Consider the following 18,818-nt stretch of genomic DNA (forward strand, 5'->3'; position numbering starts at 1 on the left):
AGGGAAGCCCTTGAATTCCACAAGCACCAGCAGAACTTCAACAAAAAAGAGGAAAGTTTGAAACTCAACAAAACTTGGCTTCCATCTCTCAAAAATACAGCGTGCAAAAGGTCAACGACCTCTATCCAGACACAAGGACCGGGGATCACCACACACAAAAGACCAGCTAATGACACCCATCAATCACAGTGACAGATAATCTCTCCTCCTTATCACAACAATACACCCACAACAAGACACACTAATCACCCATCTCCTGAAAAGGACAAAAGCCTATCTCACAGCCATAAATACTCCACTCCCAAGCAAACTACACCAGAGCACAAAGTGCTGTCCTCTGACGATGCCAGCAACAGAGACTGGAGAAATGTTAGGAAGAACAATCTTCAGAACACAACCAAAAAGCCTGAAAAACCATTAGATCCCGGCCGTGAAAGCCTTCGCGAATACAATACACTATAGGGTTTGCACATACATGTACTGTATAACAGCCCCACTCCTCATATTTCCAGCAGCAGTACTGTCATTGTGTACTGTTTAGCATTGATCAACAGGGGCTTTATGCACCTAACAAACGTCTCTATGCCAGAGTCCTTAAGACATGGATTGAATGTGAAGCAGCATGATAAGTGAATAAGTGTCTTCATAGTTGTATAATCTCTCACCATTTTATGTTTTAAATGTTTTGTCTGCAATTATCTGAACCCCACAGTTATGACTGTCCATGTTCCATTCTAAGACCCTATTGCCTTTTATGTCATACAAAGATAACATGTTTTTATTTGTTGTTTCAGGAATAGTTAAACTACAAACACAAAGAACACAAATGTACTCTTCCATGAAGGCATTAAATCACACAAAGACAAAACAGATATACAAACCATATATCTGTTTGGCATTTTCTGCCTCCCAGCAGCTGCAAACTGGGTCCCAGGTGCTTTGGGAAAATTGAAGTGATTCTGTGTTGATATTAGGACTAATACCAGAAAACGCTAAATTACATTTTAAAAGGAATCCATCCCTTTATCTTTTAACCTTATGCCTCCCTCAGTCATGTAGAAAAATCAATCTTGACTAATCCACTGACCAAGAAAAAGTGAAAAGCAAAAATGGGAACCTAAATAATGCCTGCTTGATTTTCTTTAAAGTGTTTTCACAGGAAATATGATCAAAGCATCCTAAAGCTTCGATCCAGGCTATGGCATTGAGCTCCAAGCAGTGGGAGAGCGGTCTCTTACAACAAGTCATTTGTGAGACTTACACGGGACAGCTAGCTTGACATACATGAAGACAAAGCATGCTGAGTGCTGGTGAACATGTGGAAAAATGTCTTACAAAAGAACATTGCCTAGAACAGCTAAACCGCATTCCCTGCAGGTCTTTAATGCAGGCAATGCATTAAAAAAAGCAAAGTGTGCTGTTTATACACTGCGCTTAAAGCACTGTCAGGAGTGGGTTACAATTCAATTATTCAGGCTGCACATTGTCTACCTCCAACAAACTGGATACTTCATTTACTGACCTTGGAAGGATGGAAGGCTGATTGCACCTTGACCCAGCTATCTGGGATTGCACCTGGGTCATTATGAGCAGAGTTTTGACTGCAGCACTGCAGTTTAACCGCTGAGCCACAAGGCTCCTAAGAAAGGTTTTATTTAATTAGAATTTCCATCCCTGTTTAACTGTGGATTGAAGTTGCTGGAGCTTTATCATAGGCAGTTGAATCAGGGGGTGGGAACTAGAAACCATGAAACAACCAGCAGATGTGATCAAACAGCAAGGACATAGTGGAAGGAATAAGGGAACAAGCAAACCAAAGAAAAATCAAGGCTACAAGAACACTTCTGATGTCAGAAAGACTATATAGCTGATGTATGGCTCAGCTAGAACAGGAAATCCTTCATACTTATTGCCTAAAGTATACAAACATTAGGCTGGATTGGTAGTCAGTCTAAGGCTGGCAGGTACTTTCAGCGAGGCTGTGGCTTGAAGTTCATCATATAGGGAAGCTGCACACAGATCTAAGAGAGCCTAACACTGTTAAAGAAATGATTGTTGTGGAAAAGGTGTGTGCTGACTCGTGAGCTTATTAAGTTCATATATGAGCATTCAGATCTTCATGGTCCAAATATACACACACTATTCTATATGAAAAGTTTTTTTTTAAATGTTATGGATTACTAATCAGAGATTTTGTATACCTTGGGTCAATAATCAAGAAATCAGAAGAAGATTGAGGACTCGGAAGGACAGCAATGAAGGAAGTAGAAAAGATCATGAATTGTAAGGATGTGTCACTGGAGACCAAGATCATCCATATTATCATATTTCCAATCACCATGTATGGGTGTGAAAGATGGAGAGTTAAGAAAGCTGACAGGAAAAATAAAGATTGAAATGGAATTCTAGAGGAGAGCTTTGCAGATATTCTAGACTGCCAGGAAGACAAACAAGTGGGTCCTAGATAAAATCAAGTCTGAACTAACTCTGGAGGCAAAAATACTGACTGTGGCTGTCCTACTTTGGGCACATCATGGGAAGGCAAGATTCTCTGGAAAAGACAGTAATGCTGGGAAAGGTGGAAGGCAGTAGGAAAAGAAGAAGACCAAACACAAGATGGATTAACTTCCTAAAGGAAGCCACAGGTTTGAGTTTGCAATAGCTGAGCAGGGCTGTTGAGGACAGGACATTATGGAGAGTGCTCATTCATGGGGTCACTATAAGTCAAGGGCAACTTGATGACACCTAACAACGACTACATGAATTACTGTGCTTCTGAAAACTACATCCCTATGGGAAGTCTTCCCTCCTACATCATGGCAGTAACACGTACAATATCTTCCTCCAATAATTACTATCATGTGGAGAATTTTAATGCTCAGATCAGTGGCCACCAAGAATTTTCAGTGGAGGAACAGAAGCTCTCCATGGCAATGCTGCAATCCGCATGGTAAAACATTTTGTAATCTGTGGCTGAGAAATAGGAGCTAATAACTCTCTGTGGTGAATATAACATGTTCTTTCTGGCTTTTTATTCTTTGCATGTCAATAGGAAAGCAAGGGAATCTAATTTTAAGAAAGAAGGACAGGTCTTAATCTGTTGCTAAGCAGATCAGCTCAGTGACTTTATAACAAAATAAGGAACTGATAAAACAGGAATTAGTTTGAAGGAAATGAATTCTTTTAAAAAAATCCTGATATAATAATCATTTAGGCATTTTGCTGGCATATAACAAGCCACTACAGTAATATTGCAGCAAGAGCAAAGATTATTTAAAGTTAATTCTTATTTTTAGCTGATAATTTCTAATTAACTTGCTGTAGTTATCTTGTTAAATGTCAATTAAAATCTCAAAGCGCTCCTTACAGGTTTCCTGTATTCATGGAATGTAATTGTGCATCTGTTTTCCGAGTCGCCTTTATTTCTCCCATCCTCTTCTACTAAATGGGTGGCAAGCATCCTTTTCAATGGATTTGTGGAACATTCAACAAATAATCAATAATTTATTTTGTATATGAAAGTAAGATTAATAAAATGAGTCAAAATTCTGACAGTTATGCTGCCATCTATAATGGCTACTGAGTGTTATAGAATGGGGGGGGGGTAGGGAATGTACAGACCAATCCTGTGTATATATCCTCAGAAAAAGGTATCTCGGTGTTCAGTGGGACTCACTCCCAGCTAAATGTCCCTTGGACCCTATGTTCTTTCTCAGCACACACATTTCTATTGTATTTTCCTTTGGTTGGTGTTCTGTTTCTCATAGACATGTGATGACATCATCAACATTGCCTACTATGGACACTCTGATACTGAATAAAGCCAGACCCAGTAAACAACAGGGATCTTGGCAAGTCTGAGTCCCTATTAAAAACAAGTCCCCAGCCCCCAGAAGAAAGGGGGGAAGGTAAGTGGGTTCCACACTGCAAGGCGAGTCCATCATTTAATAAAACCCCCAAGTCAAATCCAAGTCAAGTTGCCAATATGACTTAAGTCTGACTTGACAATGAGTTCCATGACTCAAGTCCCCATCTCTGGTAAACACTAGAACACTCTTTGCCACATCATGTTCTGATGCATCCCTATGTATACACAAACCTTTCTAGAGTTCTTGATTTTATTGGGAATGTGAATGGCAAGGTGAATTCATAGACTGATAGGGTTTCTAGCCAGGGCAGAGGCAGTCTGCAGAACTGGACCGTCTATTCTATTGAGATTTCCCCCCTTCCTTTACCACCTGCCAGGCAAAAACCCTGATTTCACTAAAGAGCAGTGTAGCTTTCCAAGACTGTGGTCACCCTTCCAAAATGTTTCTGAGTTACTCCTTCCAAATTTTGACTTTTTGGGGGGTTCAGATCATCATGACCTCCGCGCTTTCTCCCCCTCAAATCGCTTGGAGGCTACTACTATTTTTGTTCTGTGTTTCATAGCACAGTACTATTGGCATTGCATTCAATGTGTACTCCTAAATCGATTTTTAAACCTCTGGCTTGTTGTCCCACCTTCCCCACCTACTTTTGATTAACTTTTCTTAATTAAAAAAAATTCAAATGGGAATGTTGGTGTGTTGGCATTCTTCTGTCAAATGCAGCTTGGAGTGTGCTGTGGGTTCTCCTGCATAGAGGGTAATGCAGTGCAGAAACAGGAAAAAAAATGGCACAGATCCCTACATGGCCAGCAATGGGTTGCCCCTTGGGTCTGCTGGCATCAGCACAAAGAGCAAGCTTCAGCAATCTGAGGAGACCTGCATGGGCAGCCTGGGTTGGGAAGAGGGGTTGGGTGGGCATTAGGGAGAAAGGCCAGGTTGTACGAAGGCACACAAAGGAGAAGTCAATCCCCAATCCTCTCCTGACTGGCAAACCATTATAGCCCTGAAGCCGAATAGTTCTTTCCTTGATGAGGTGGTTTCTCCTCCCATTTGATTCACATGACACACAAAATCATGCCTTTCCACAACCCTTCACCAAAGGCTACTCCTCTCTAACCTTGTTCTCTTTCTCCGCAGAAGGAAAATGGGTTGCGATTGTTTTCTGCTGCTTCTGGGGAGGATTGGTGAAGGAGCTTTTGTACTTTTTAAATGGCTAATTCAATCAGGGGTGGTGGGCTGGGTGTGCATGTGAGTGTGCAGGCATGTGTGGGGGAGAGGAGGAGAAGCCTGGGTATGTGTTGCAACACATAGAGTTAGCGGGGGGGGGGGGGGAGAGGACAAAGCCCCAGCAAGTAATCACTTTGTGCTCCGAACCACCCCTATCCCCACAGGGCTTTGAAAAGGAAAGGAACGGAGAGAAGGAGGGACAAAGGGCAAGTCAGACAAAGTGATGTCTGGAGAGCGAAATGGTGTCTCTCGGATGATGAGACACACTCTTCCCTCCTGCTGGAGTCTGAGCAACTAGGGAATGGGATGTGTCCCATTGCAGGAGTGTAGACAAACATATCACAACTAATTTACTCCCCAAAAGACAAGAGCAAGTAAAAAATGTATGGAACACTATCACGTGATATATGTCGTGTGACCTCAGCATGCAAATATATTGAAAGAAAAAGACAGAAGAAGAAAAAAAGGGACACATTTTAATGGTGTGACCTTAGTCAACAACAGAGATGGAAGTGAGTCAAGGACCTTATAAGGATAGTAGGATCACTCTTTCTGATTCCATTTTGAAAAGGGAAAGCAGAGAACCTGCTCTTCTCTCCACTTTCTGTCCTTTATCTCTGCCTTTATGGTTTCTGTTCCCTGTATCCTTGTGCTGAAGCCAAAATACTGTATAGACTTTAATAACTGAATCTGTGACTTTGCATCATGGAAGGCAAAGGAGATTCATTTAATTTCTTCTTTTCTGTTGCTCAGGACTTTCTTTAGTTTTTCTTTGTCTCTCCCCACTTCCAACCATGACATGTGACTGGACATGAGGGATTTACGGGGACTTCATCCTAATATCTCTGGATTTTTCAATCTATCCTATGGTTACTCTAATAATATAATAATAATGTGCCATCATGTCAACTCTGACTTAGGGCAACCTTTTTCAGGTAGCGAATACACTCAGAAGTGGTTTACCATTGCCTTCTTCTGGGGTCATCCTGGGACTGTGCAGCTTGCCCAAGGGTCACACAGGCTGGCTGTACTCACAGGAGTCATAAAGGGGAATCAAACTCCCAACCTCTGGCTGTGCAGTCAGATACCTAAACCAGCTATGGTTACTCTAGAAACCATAGACTCTAGACTTGATCCATATTTACAAATTTGTCAGAACTCTGTGCACATTCCTATTTTTATTAATATGTCTCTGATTTAAAAGATACCTTTTTCAAATCTTTGTTTTTCCAGCAGAAGCTCTTGGCTCTCCCGATTCCTCCCTCCCTTGTTTTCTCTCTCAAGATAGTTCCATTGCATTCTGCCTCATATACATGCATCTCACATTCTGTGTTCCTGTTGCTTTGTTTCTAAATACTCTTGTATGTCAGTTTCACTCTTACTGCTATGATCAGCTTCCCTTATTCTTCTCCTCACCATTGCTCAGACTCTTTCAGGGCATTCATTGCTGGTTACAGACCTGGAAAACCAGATTAACAAGAATTATTAAAGCTAATAAAGTTGTGGGTTGATGTTTAACTAGGACCTAATTAAATTATGTTATCATGTTAAGGATGTGTAATCTTATTGGGTGACAAGTTAGTCGAATTAGTTAAAGCAATGTTTTAATTACAAGTTCTGCATATTTACTTACTTACTTACTTACTTACTTACTTACTTACTTACTTACTTACTTACTTACTTACTTACTTACTTACTTATTTTTTAATTTTCTATACCACCCATCTGGCAACCCAGGCCATTCTGGGCGGTTTACACAGTACAATAAAACAAAATATAAAGACAAAACATTACAATAAAAGGACAATAATATAAACAATCAATACAATATAGACAAATTAAAATAATTTTTAAGGAAAACTTTAAAATTAAATATTGAAATCATAGCAGGAGTTGAACATTAGCAAATATCTGGTTGTTTATGAGCTGTAGTATCAACGTATAACAGAGTCTGGGAAGGCCTGTGTAAATAAAATTGTTTTTAGTTATCACTTAAAAATTCCTAATGAAGGTGCCAGGTGGATTTTGGGTAGGAGCGCATTCCACAGTTGTGGGGCTACTGCTGAGAAAGCCTGGTTTCTGGTCACTGTTTTCTGAGCCTCTCTCAAGGTCAAAACTCTCAACCACCCAGCCTGGGAAGATCTTACAGCATATGTAACACACAGCACATGTTTGTTACATGTGAAAAAGAATCCACAAAGACAGCCATGAGGGCCATCTCCATATGTGATCATCTCTATATGTGAGCACCGACACACCTCAAACATACTTCTGAGTCTTGAGCATGCAGGCTTTCCATGAGAGAAGCACTATTTTCTTCTGTAAATAGAAATCCGTGTTCAAAGGGGAAAAATAATCTAATGATTTATAGGACTTCTGTGCCTGTCTCCCCCTGCCTTCCCCTCACAAAAATTGATCCATTTAATAGGGAGAGAGAAGACTTTTCAGTTATTATGGACAGAAAGCTTGACCAAGTCAAAGAAATTAAACATGAGGTCACTTAGAGCCAGTAAAATCTTTCACGTTTGAGGAGTGTAAAGCAAGCCCTGGGAATGAAGAGAAATATGAAGTTGAAAGTTAATCTTTATAACTTTAATTCTAATATTGACTTCAGTGCATTCATTCACTGCAATTCATGTTTACCTTTTCCCTCCAAAGAAGACTAGTTCCTTCATTCAATTGCCAGCTTTTTCATTTTGCAATCTTTGCTATGCCCTCGGTTTTCTGTAGCTGCCTTGCCTTTGTCTGTCACTTTTGCTTTCAAAAGGATCTTATCCTAGCAGCCACTTGGTCCTTCCTTCAGGGCTGACTTCATTTTTTCCTGATGAGTATTGATCTCATCTGAACTACCCTTCTGCATTTTTTTGACCCTGTCTTCTCTGTCACAACACTCCACTCATTTGTATTGGACATGTTCTATATATAGAGTAGTTGACTGTATTTTGCCTTCTGATACTTGGAAAATAAGATCAGTTCTGATATTCTTCAGTACACTGATGCATTTTCATCTATTCTTTGCCCATGGATTTCTTTAAAGATATACTACAGTTATCTGCTTGTCAAAAAGAAAAAAAATGATAGAAGTGAAAATTTGGTAGAAAGAAAACTCAAAAACATGTGGTATATAATGGGTGAAATATGAATGGGACCAAAGTTACTGGTAATTAATTCCTTTTTGTCTTAACTAAGATATATCTAAGTTATTTTGTGATCATAATGTAGTGAATAATGATTTCTCTTTGTATGGTAACAATTTTAGTTACTTTTATAGTGTATGACAGAGTTGCGGTATTACCAGGATGTACCAGGTGGCGCTAACCAAAAGAACATCCCTGAGATGTTCGTGGCGCAGTGGTTAAAACGCTGTACTGCAGCTAAAACTGTGCTCACGACCTGGGGTTCAAATCCCAGGTAGCCAGCTCAAGGTTGACTCAGCCTTCCAGCCTTCCGAGGTCGGTAAAATGAGTACCCAGCTTGCTGGGGGGGCAATGTGTAGCCTGTATAATTAAAAATTGTAAACCACCCGGAGAGTGCTTGTAGCGCTATGGGGCAGTATATAAGTAAAAAAAAAAAAGAAAGAAGAATAGTTGTATTATTTACAGAATATATACATACATGTACAGCTTAGTCCTTATTTCCAGTCCCAAAGTCATACACAGCAGTTTCAATAGAGTTCCATGCATAAATCAGAGTCAAAGTCCTTGTAAATTAGTTCAGCAGTCATATACCATATGTTCAGTCCACTAGTCAGAGTTCTTCTCCCAATATATAGCACGAATACACAGCTTCTTCCAGGATACTCCAGCACAGCAACATGATGACACCAACCCACACCACCAATAACCCACAGAGCGTGTGTACTAGGTCTGCTAGCTTTATCCCAGGGTTATCCAATCCTGGGATTTCTTCCTCAGCTGTTCCAATTAACTTAGCTGTATAAATTCTAGCCTTACTTCTCTTTGCAGCACTGATTCTTACAAATACTTATTTCATTGTACAAAATTGTAATCAACAATTCCTCCAGGTTTATCCTAAACCTGTCAGTGTATGTATGAGATTCTACTATTTAGACATGTTTGTGCCACAGGCCAAGGGTTTGTTATATTGTGCTCCCACCAAGAATAACTAAATGATTCAAGAAGATTTATACATTTTAACTTTATCCATTCCAGCTAGTAATTATTTTTAATTAATAAATAAAGCAGTTGGGTGTTTAATCCACAATACTGCTTAATCCTTAAGGTTTCAGGAACACTTCTCATTTAATTTTTATTTAAGGCCCTACTTATGTCAGGGCTGCATGCTTGAAAACATGCACATACATGCAAAACAAAATACTTGCTAACAATAAGCCTTTATGTAGTTGGTGTAATTTATTAATACAAATATAAGATGGAGGGGAACACGTCACTGTGCTCTGAAGTTGGAACCAATTTATAGCAACCCTAATAGGGCTTTCAAAGGAAGTGAGATATTTAAGGAGTAGATTTACCAGTTCCACTCCACCATGAATTTCCATGGCTGAGAAGGGATTCAAGCCCTGGTCTCCAGAGTCCTAGTATGTCACTCTATCCACTACACCATTTTGGGGATCTACACATTTAACTATCCCAAAATATGATAAGCTGATAAACATCCAAATCAGTGCTATGAATACCCCAATTCTATGAATATTCCAAATCTAATAAACATTTTTTAACCGGTAGCAGCCCCTCAATTGTAGATTTCTTTCCAAAGGGAGCCAGACCTGATGTGTTTTGGTTGACAGCTAAAATTGTATTGTTTCGTATTGTTTTGTTTTTTAAAAAAATTATTTTAAATCTGGCTTTTGGAGTGTTCTTGAGTATGGTGGCTTTTAAAATGGGTTTTTAAAAACCATCTTTTATCAATTCTTAAATACTTTTTGTTTTTGCTCCTGAGCACTGGTTTTTTGGGAGCTTTCATGGGCTGAAAAGCTATCAGTCAATCAAGCAAAAAAAAAAAAAATCAATCACAAGGTGTATTTGCAATCTTTGACCAGTGCAGCAGAATCCAGATTCTTCCAATTCCTCATTTACGACACAGTGAAGTAGTTTTATAGTGGCAGTGCTGCTTATTTAATCTCAGAAGAACAGAGAGGAGAAGAAAAACAGAAAAGTGTGTATTATAGGTATATCTAGAGGCAGAACTGCAAAGTAGTCTGAGAGTATAAAATTGAAGGATTAAAGGGGTTTATAGCACTAGTGGTTGATCCATTAAGGCAAATGGAGCTCTGGCTATGCTTAGCCAATCTGGTTAAGTTTAGCCAAAGAGGCAGATAGGCAGCAGGAGAAGGAAAACAGTAGCAGATAGCCTTACCCACTATTGTCCATCTCACCTTTTGTGTTACCAGCCACAATGGGTGTCAGTTACCACAGGCTCAGAGGTGTGGATAAGACATGGGGGCAAAATGCACAGGGAATAAAAACAAAATCCAGAGAATCACATACTTTTAAAAAATATTTTCTCCTACAGATTAGAGATTTTTAAAAGGAAGGAAATATAAGTAGGTTTCTCTGCACTTTTCCTGGGTAATATTAACAACCCATTTTATTTTTCTTCATTTTTATAATCTTAATAAGAAGAGGAGAAAAAGTTCATCATTCATATGCTTCCTCTGTGCATACCATATGTATGTATCTAAGAGAAAAGGGCACATTTGGTCCAGAATATTACTGTCAAGTATATGCAGACAAGGAGAGTGAAGGAAATCAGATAAATAAATTCCTGGGAGTCCAACTGACTGCAGAAGCATGTTTTAAAAATCAAATAAGGATATAATAGTATGCGTAGTTTCCATATCGAATTATGATATTATTGGGAACGATGACACAATTCAGAGCCATCTTACCTCCCTGATAAGAGATGAAGCAATCTTAAATGGAATACAAAAGCAATTCTGTAATCAAGCACAGGCTCGCACAGCATTCATTTGGCTTTAGCAAAGGGAATCCACATGGAGAGAAATAATTGGTTTCTTTATACTTGGGGAAGGGGGGGGACTGGAATATTTTGCAGATGAAATTTACTAGATTGACAGCTCTGGTGGCTGCAGTTTAGTTATGCACAGGAACAAAGAATGGCATACTGGAACACACTGACTGCTTCACCTTAGCCACTGACTTCTTGTTCTGAACCACGTCTACCATTCAGCTATTTCCCATTTTCTTCCATACATGTCTGTACTGGTGGAACTAAGTTGCATGTATTTTGTAAAATGAAAGATGTTATATCAGAATTTCTATAAAAGTGACAGGATAGTGTGAAATGTCCATTCAGATTTTACAAAGCATATGGTACGAGATATGTGACTACTGTATATACTGTATTTATAAACACTGGGAGTGCAACTTAGATTTTATGTATCAGTCCTTAGACAAGCAAGTGGAAGGGGATGAAATGAAATATTTATTAGAATATCTCATAGCAAAGACTCCTTCCATTCTGTAAATCAAGGGTGGGCATCTTCCAGAGGTCCAGTGTTTTCCAGTTGGCCCCTCAGACATGAGAAGAGACAAATATCATTAAGGTTCTCACACTGTCTCAGTATCCTTTAGAGCAAGGGTCCCCAACCCCCGGCCCATGGCCTGGTGCTGGTCTGTGGCCTTGGCAGGATTGGGCCACAGAGACAGATCTCCCACCCACTCCCCACACTCCCCACACACATGCCCACCTGCATGCACTGGTGCCCTGCCCACGTGCATGCGAGTGCAACCCATCCACCCGTGAGCGCACCCTGTTTATCCACACATGTCTGCCAGCATGCCCTGCCAACCCACAACCATGGGGGTGGCCCACACACACGGACCCCGCCCACCCAACCGGTCCACGGTTCGGAAAAGGTTGGGGACCACTGCTTTAGATGGCATGAGGGGGCAAGTTTGATTTTTATTTTATTTTATTTAGTTAGACTTATGCCTCAGCCATTTAGTGGAGAAGCCACTACTCTGGACAGCTTCCAAAAAAACTAACAAGAATATACAAACATTTTTTTAAATGAATTCATAAAACCTCCATTGCCCTTCCAACCCCAGAATAAAGACACGAGAGAATAATATGGGTTAAATATGGGCCATGCTTTATTGATTTAAATTCAAATTCAAATTTGCCATCCTTTGGCAAAAAAAGGAGGGGGCCTGCTGTAGTGCGGAAAAAAGTAAATGGCAGAGGTATCCAAATACCCCTTGATCAGCTAATGGGCGAGTCCCCAGCCCCAGATTCCAGCAATCTTAAAGACAGCAGGAACCCGGCTGGGTGCTAATAAACACCCCCAGACCTCAAGCCATCTTTAGTTGATGAATGTTGGTCTGGAAGTGGCCCACTGCATCTTCCTGCCACAGGTACTGTAATCCCATGATCCGCAGTGCCGGGAGGTTGGCTGCGCTGTTGGTTTACCTGAAATTACATTGGGACACACTGGATAATACCTGTTTTTTATGCACTACCCACCACAGCATAGGGACTAGCCACACTATGTTCCATGCCCGCCACTGAGTCACTCAAACTCGACAAGCAGGCCCCCTTTGATGTCTTCCAGAAAAACATCCAAACCTAATCGGAAAGGTTGGACACCATCTTCCCTAAAAATTCATGCCTATTCAATTGGATCCTTTGGTGACCTATCACCAATCCAAGGCCACTGCAGTTAATGCCCCACCAGGCTGTATCGGAGTTTGGGCAAATCATTGCCGCAGAGGATGCACTACCAATACATCTGGTGGATAATGGCCAACTACCGCTCCACTGCATACCATGCAGCCCTTTCCAAGTGATGTGCACATGGGTTCCAAGCCCCAAATCACTCCCCCACGGGGAGTTGAGGAACACTGGTGTCCTCTGGTGACACTCACTGATCCAAGGCCACTGCAGACCTCACTGCAGATCTCATGGTTAACACCCATGTGTGCCGTGTTAACTTTGAGGAAAGTTCAGGCCTAAACAGTTGGATCCTCTGGTGACGAATCACGAATCCAAGGCTGCTGAAGACTGCACTGCAGCCCTTGTGATTAACACCACTGTGCGCCATGTTAACTTTGAGGAAAATTCGGGCCTATTCAGTTGGGTCCTTTGGTGACAAATCACTGATCCAAGGCCACTGCAGACCGTTCTGCAGCCTCACAGTTAACACCCCTGCGTGCCATGTTAACATTGCAGAGAAAACCTGTCATCCCGCCATGCAGATCGATGTATGATCATGGCCCATAGACCTCTGGGTAGAGTGGGCGGCATATAAATTAAATAAATTAAATAATTAAATAAATAAATAAATAAATAAATAAATAAATAAATAAATAAATAAATAAATAAATAAATAAATAAATAAATAAATAAATAAGCATGGCTGGGTGTGTGGCCTTCAACCCTGTCAGATCGCTTACGATGTTCAGGGTTAGCACTTTTCTAAATGCCTTAGTCAAATCATTGCCTCTAAGGTGAACCCCCAACCCATCCTGTGGCAGCTGGCCAAAGGCATCTATAATTTTAACACAGGCTCCACGATATGCCAAGGAGCCCTCTCCATGCATGTGTGCTCTGGCTTCAGGCCCCAGCTGCTCCCCCTGGGGCCGCAGCCACATAAAGCCCTGCCCAGTATGCCTGGCTGTGGTCGATAATCACAATATACCTACACTCATCGACCCTATGGGACCTGTGAAGACATAACCAAACTAAGCCCCTGCCTACTCGTTAGTTAGTGATTTAGTATATGCAGTAACCGGGTGATGACCACCAGCCTAGACACTTGATCTATTCCTGGGCTATGGCCTAGTGCTGACACATGGAGGCTGCGCTGATTTTGAATGAATGTGAGACATAAACGTGCTTAAGATATTGACTCTGTCTAATGCTAAGTTAGTTAATTTCAGCACTGATATTTCGTCAAAGGTGACTTATCAGTATGTTAATAGAAATAACTGGGGACCTGTTCTCTAACCTTTAACTCTGGCTGACAGGCTTTCACAGGGCAAATACTTCTCTGTTGCGCTGACCTACAGTGAGTTGTTTTGAGAAGGCCAGGGCTGACAGCCTTCTTTGAATAGTTCCAGTGCCAGTCCCTTTCTATCTCAATGTACTACAAATTGTGGTAAATGTTCTACCAGTGCCGGCAAAAACCGGCTCCAGTTGACTATTTCCTCAAATTCCAACTTTATAAACCTGGTACATGTCATGCATGCACTAGAATGTTACACTGCAGTGCACGAATGTAAATGCCCTAACCAATGTCGTAACACATTCTAACTGTGACGTGAGGTTGTTTATACTGTAAACAACTGCTTGATTGTCACTCCACATCATACTACCGAGTTCAACCATTCTTCAGCCCATAACTAAATTGCTCCCAGTGTTGGGGGAATTCTAGAATGTAAATCTCTAGTAATGCTGTTCTGTTGCCAATAGTCAGGACAAGTGCCAGCACAACGCCTTCCTCTGTAATAAGTTCCATATCTTAAGAATCTTGCCTCATCTCCGTGCTCCTAGTATTTGCTATCAGCCCGTCTTGCTTCTCAGAAGGCGAACCTTTTAATTCTACTACAAGCTGGCTCCAAATTAATAGATCTTCCTCACTTCCGTTGTAGCCCTGTTCCTTTGTGCAGCTGTTCATGTAACTCCTTCATAGCCTTGCACAGTTGGCGCAAAAAACATCTGGTACCTTCTTGAAGTTCCTATCCCTAATTGGGCTGGGTTCCTTTTCAAGGATCACCCCAGCTGCTGTTGGGCTTTAGACTGCCTCCTGTGCCAAGTTTTGGTGCTAGGCACCAGTTCAAACTTAATGAGTTAGAGTGCTGACCTCCGTAGGTGGTACACTCATGTCTAAACGGCATGATCTCTTGTACAAATGTTACTGTAGTTGTGCCCCCAATGGACCATGTGGAGATGAACCACCTGCCACGCTCCAAGGCAGGGATTCCGACCACGGGAAGTTTTTCCCTTTACATGATCACTGTCCATGTGTCTCCGGAACTTGGCATAGCGGGGTCATTGTGCTGCAGCCAAGGACAGATAAGGCCAAGTCCTACACTAGCCATGGTGTTTGGTTGGGCTGAGGAATATGAAAGAAAGTATGGCGTGCATGTGACCACTAGATTGTAGACCCTCACATGGCCATGCCTTGTTGTTAAGCCCTGTGTTGTGTGGGTTGTGTTGTGCATGAGGTGTGTGATGGATTGACCGCTGCTGGCCCGAGGCCGTGGGGGATCAATGTACAGTATATGTGCCCGGTGCAGCGGCTACCCCACCTGATTGAGCTGTTGCCGTACTTGATCTGTCCTCAATGTAACACTGCAGACCTTGTCTGTCAGGGCCGCCTTCATCTATTTCCACTTACACTTCCCATCACATGGACATTGTTACAGCCAATACAGAAGTTGATGATTTTCTACATTTGCCACATTATCACCTTGGATTCGACGCTGCCCCATCTGCATCAACATCTGGCTGTTGCTTCAGGTAGCTGTTCTGCCTTTCCATTCAACTGATATGAATTGGTTTCTCTGTCCCTTGCAGGTATTATTCATTTGTTTGTTTTGCTATATCCAGCTTATTTTTCAACCTGCCTACACACAGGAATGTGCTTGATATGACAGCATGACAGCTTCCCCAGCTTGCCTCCAGTGTCAGTATGGCCAATTGAATTCGTAGGTTCATCAACCAGGTAAGGCTTGTCAAAGCTGACCTCCTCGACCACATCTTGTCCCGCTTGACAAGTAGTCATTGTTTCAGATGTTACCGGGGTTGATGCCCTTCTCCTCTTTTGTGTGCTATCGGAGTTGTGACCTCAGAGTTGCTGAGGCCCCGTCTGCCTCTCACCTGGCAGTCGCTTTTGGTAGCTGTTCAGACTCAAGTAACTTATCCATTAAATCTTGTGCCATCGCTTTTAACTTAACGCCCTATGGTGACTCTTGGTGTCCCTAGCTAGTCTACGTCTTTGAACCTCATTTGTCTTGGAAGCCTGCTTAGCCATTCTTTCGGCCTCTAATGCTGAGATTTTTTCCCCCTGTAATTCTTGCCACATGGGCCAAGATTCCTCATCCGAAAGGAGACACTTGAGAAGCTGGAGTTTTTTTTATTAATCAAGTGGGAACAATAGCCCAGTAAGGCATGAGCGCACACACAGGTGCAAACAGCCTTTGCGGGGTTGAGTGTATGCAGGGGGAGGGGTGGGAGGTCTGTCTTCGTGGCCTGGTCAGGCTCAGGCCGGGGACCGGCACCGGGCCACAGACTGGGGGTTGACGACCTCTGCTTTCATTAACAGCTTTCAAGACTCGCAATATGCATTTACACTAGAGGTCTTCTAAACTCCTGTTGCAATGCTTTATGTATATAGCTATCAGAACAGTTACTATCAGTCACTTAATTGATTTATTGCTTTGACAATTAATTAATTAGATTTGATATGATTGACTGTAGCAATGAAATTTATTGTTGAATTTTTAACCGTCAGCCTCAATGCCTTTATTTAAATAGCCCTCTATTTAATTATTGCCAATCAATTCAGTATTTGTTCTTTGCTTTGTCAATTAATTATTTAGCTTAATATAATTACTTGCAATAAATAGAATTAAGTGATAGATTATTCACTTAATTAGTGACTTCCCCCCTAATTAATTAATCTTAAATTAATTTATGCTTGTGGTACAAATAAATTAATTAACTTATTTTATATAATTTGTTATAAATTACTTACTGCATTTGCCTTTATATTATTTGTCCTAGAGGTTTTTGTTTTTTATAATTATTATAAAAAATTAAATAAATAAATAAATAAATATTACTCTTATATTTATATGTATATTATTATTTATTTACTATCTTGTTTTTATCTATTTATTATATATATATTTTAAACTCTGTGCTGTGGTTGAGCTAGTCTACCCTCCTGTCTGCTAGTCTCCAACACCACACAAGCAGCTAAAGATTAAAGGAAAAGCCAACGATTGATTGTAAAAAGGGCTTGGAAGTGGGAAACCGTTCCCACCTAAATTGCTTCTAGAGGAGGGGGGGAACGGGAGTCCAGGCAAAAGCGGCTTCAAGCAAAAAGCCCTGTGATGCCGGTACCACTGAAGAAAGAGGGGAGGGTGAGCGGCTAAAGTGAAAAAACCCACATTAAATGGGAGGCTTGGGAATCATGCAACCGTTCCCGCTCAACACAGTTCAAAACATATTGATACCACCACCAGAAACCAACTGGGATACTGAACCTACAGATTAACTTCAAATTACGTGTTTAAATCTTAATTAAACCAATCCTTAGGTCTTATTTATTTCTTCTACAACTTTTCTTCCTTCCCAACTCCTTCCGTGCCTGGGCGCGGCAGGCATGAGCCGTGCCACCGCTTTCCCCCACTCAGTTCCTTCAAAGCAATATCACTACTACTGTAAAGTAATAAAATAATAATTAATCAGTCAACGGAACCCTAGGAGGGAGCCGATGCTACCCTCCCCTTCCTTCAGGAACGCTCGATGTGTGAGTAAATATGCAGCAGCAGCAGCTCCAACACTCCGTCTCTCACAGTGCCTGAAAAAGAAGAGGGTGGTGTGAGGGGGAAACACCCTTTAAGTAACATGGTGTTCCCCCCTCCTGCTTTCAATTCTCATGAGACTAGCCAGTCTCGTGTTATCCATGGTGTAGGGCAAAGAGCCAGCCTCGCTGCCCGAAATCTGTTCCATCTCGTCAGCAGCTGCATCAGTCTAGCAAATAATCCAAGATTCAGAATGGCAAACTACAAAATTAATATTACAAAGGAGTATGAATTGTAAAGACAAGGCTAAAAAGCCAGGTTTTAACTTGCTTCCAAATTTTGCCCCCTATGGACCTGTTTTAAGTCTGGGGTTGTTGTTTTTAATTCTTCTCAAAGCCTGTAGTGGCCTTCTCTCCCTTTCCCTTGGGGAGAGAGACAAAATGTGGCAGCATTTTTCCTCACACCTGCAAGATGCCATTTTAAAACAAGTGATTTAGAGAATGTCAGGTATATGAGAGTATTAGAATTGAGTGAGGAATCTGCTTTGAGGCCCATGGACCACCATTTACCCATCCTGGCTGGAAACAGACCTGCATCCTGTGACCAGAGACATTTCTGAGCACTTCTTCTCGAATGTTAAATGTCTTGTAACATAATAATCATATGCCTTCAAATCAATTCTGACTAGAGATGGGGGTATTTGTATATGAATACACACATATATGTGGGCATAACGAGGGAGTGGGCTCCGCGCGCCTTTCCAATCACTCCGGAGCTTGTGGTTGGCTAGCCATTCCTGGCAGAAGACAGGAAGACAAGCCTTCCTGCCAGGTTGAAGAGTGGTTCACTGACCAGGCACTCCAGAGTGATTGGAAGGGAGTGCAGAGCCCACGGCAGCAGCAGAAGGGTGAGTGGACAGCAAGGTTACATAACTCATTATGTCCACACGTACGGACGGGGGTATTTGCATACAAATACGAATACCCCCATCTCTAATTCTGACTTACGATGAGCCTTTCTAGGATTTTCTGGGTATGGAGTACTCAGAAGCAGCTTACTATTCCCTTCTTTTGGGACTGCTCTGGGACTGTACAGCTTGCCCAAGACCACATGGTCTCTTCTCCTGCAAGACAGGACATTGAGCATGGGCTTGATGGCTTTATAGGTCCTTTCCAACACCATTATTCCATGATACTATGAAAACACAGTGGAGAATTAAGCTCCTGATCTGTTACTCTTCAGCCAG

The 18,818-nt window shown here is 41.5% G+C and overlaps 1 long non-coding RNA gene across 1 annotated transcript in view; it reads right to left on the reverse strand.

Moving 5' to 3' along the window:
* The window catches only part of LOC144589189 (uncharacterized), a 44,940-nt gene extending 33,325 nt beyond the window's left edge, over positions 1-11,615 (reverse strand). Inside the window, exons 1-2 of the long non-coding RNA XR_013545144.1 lie at positions 7,740-11,615; positions 6,305-6,555 (exon numbers count right to left, since the gene is read on the reverse strand). This is a non-coding gene — a long non-coding RNA (uncharacterized LOC144589189). The remainder of the gene's footprint in view (positions 1-6,304; positions 6,556-7,739) is intronic.
* Positions 11,616-18,818: the final 7,203 nt, after the last annotated feature.

Source organism: Pogona vitticeps, chromosome 4 (assembly GCF_051106095.1).
Source record: "Pogona vitticeps strain Pit_001003342236 chromosome 4, PviZW2.1, whole genome shotgun sequence".
NCBI lineage: Eukaryota > Metazoa > Chordata > Lepidosauria > Squamata > Agamidae > Pogona > Pogona vitticeps.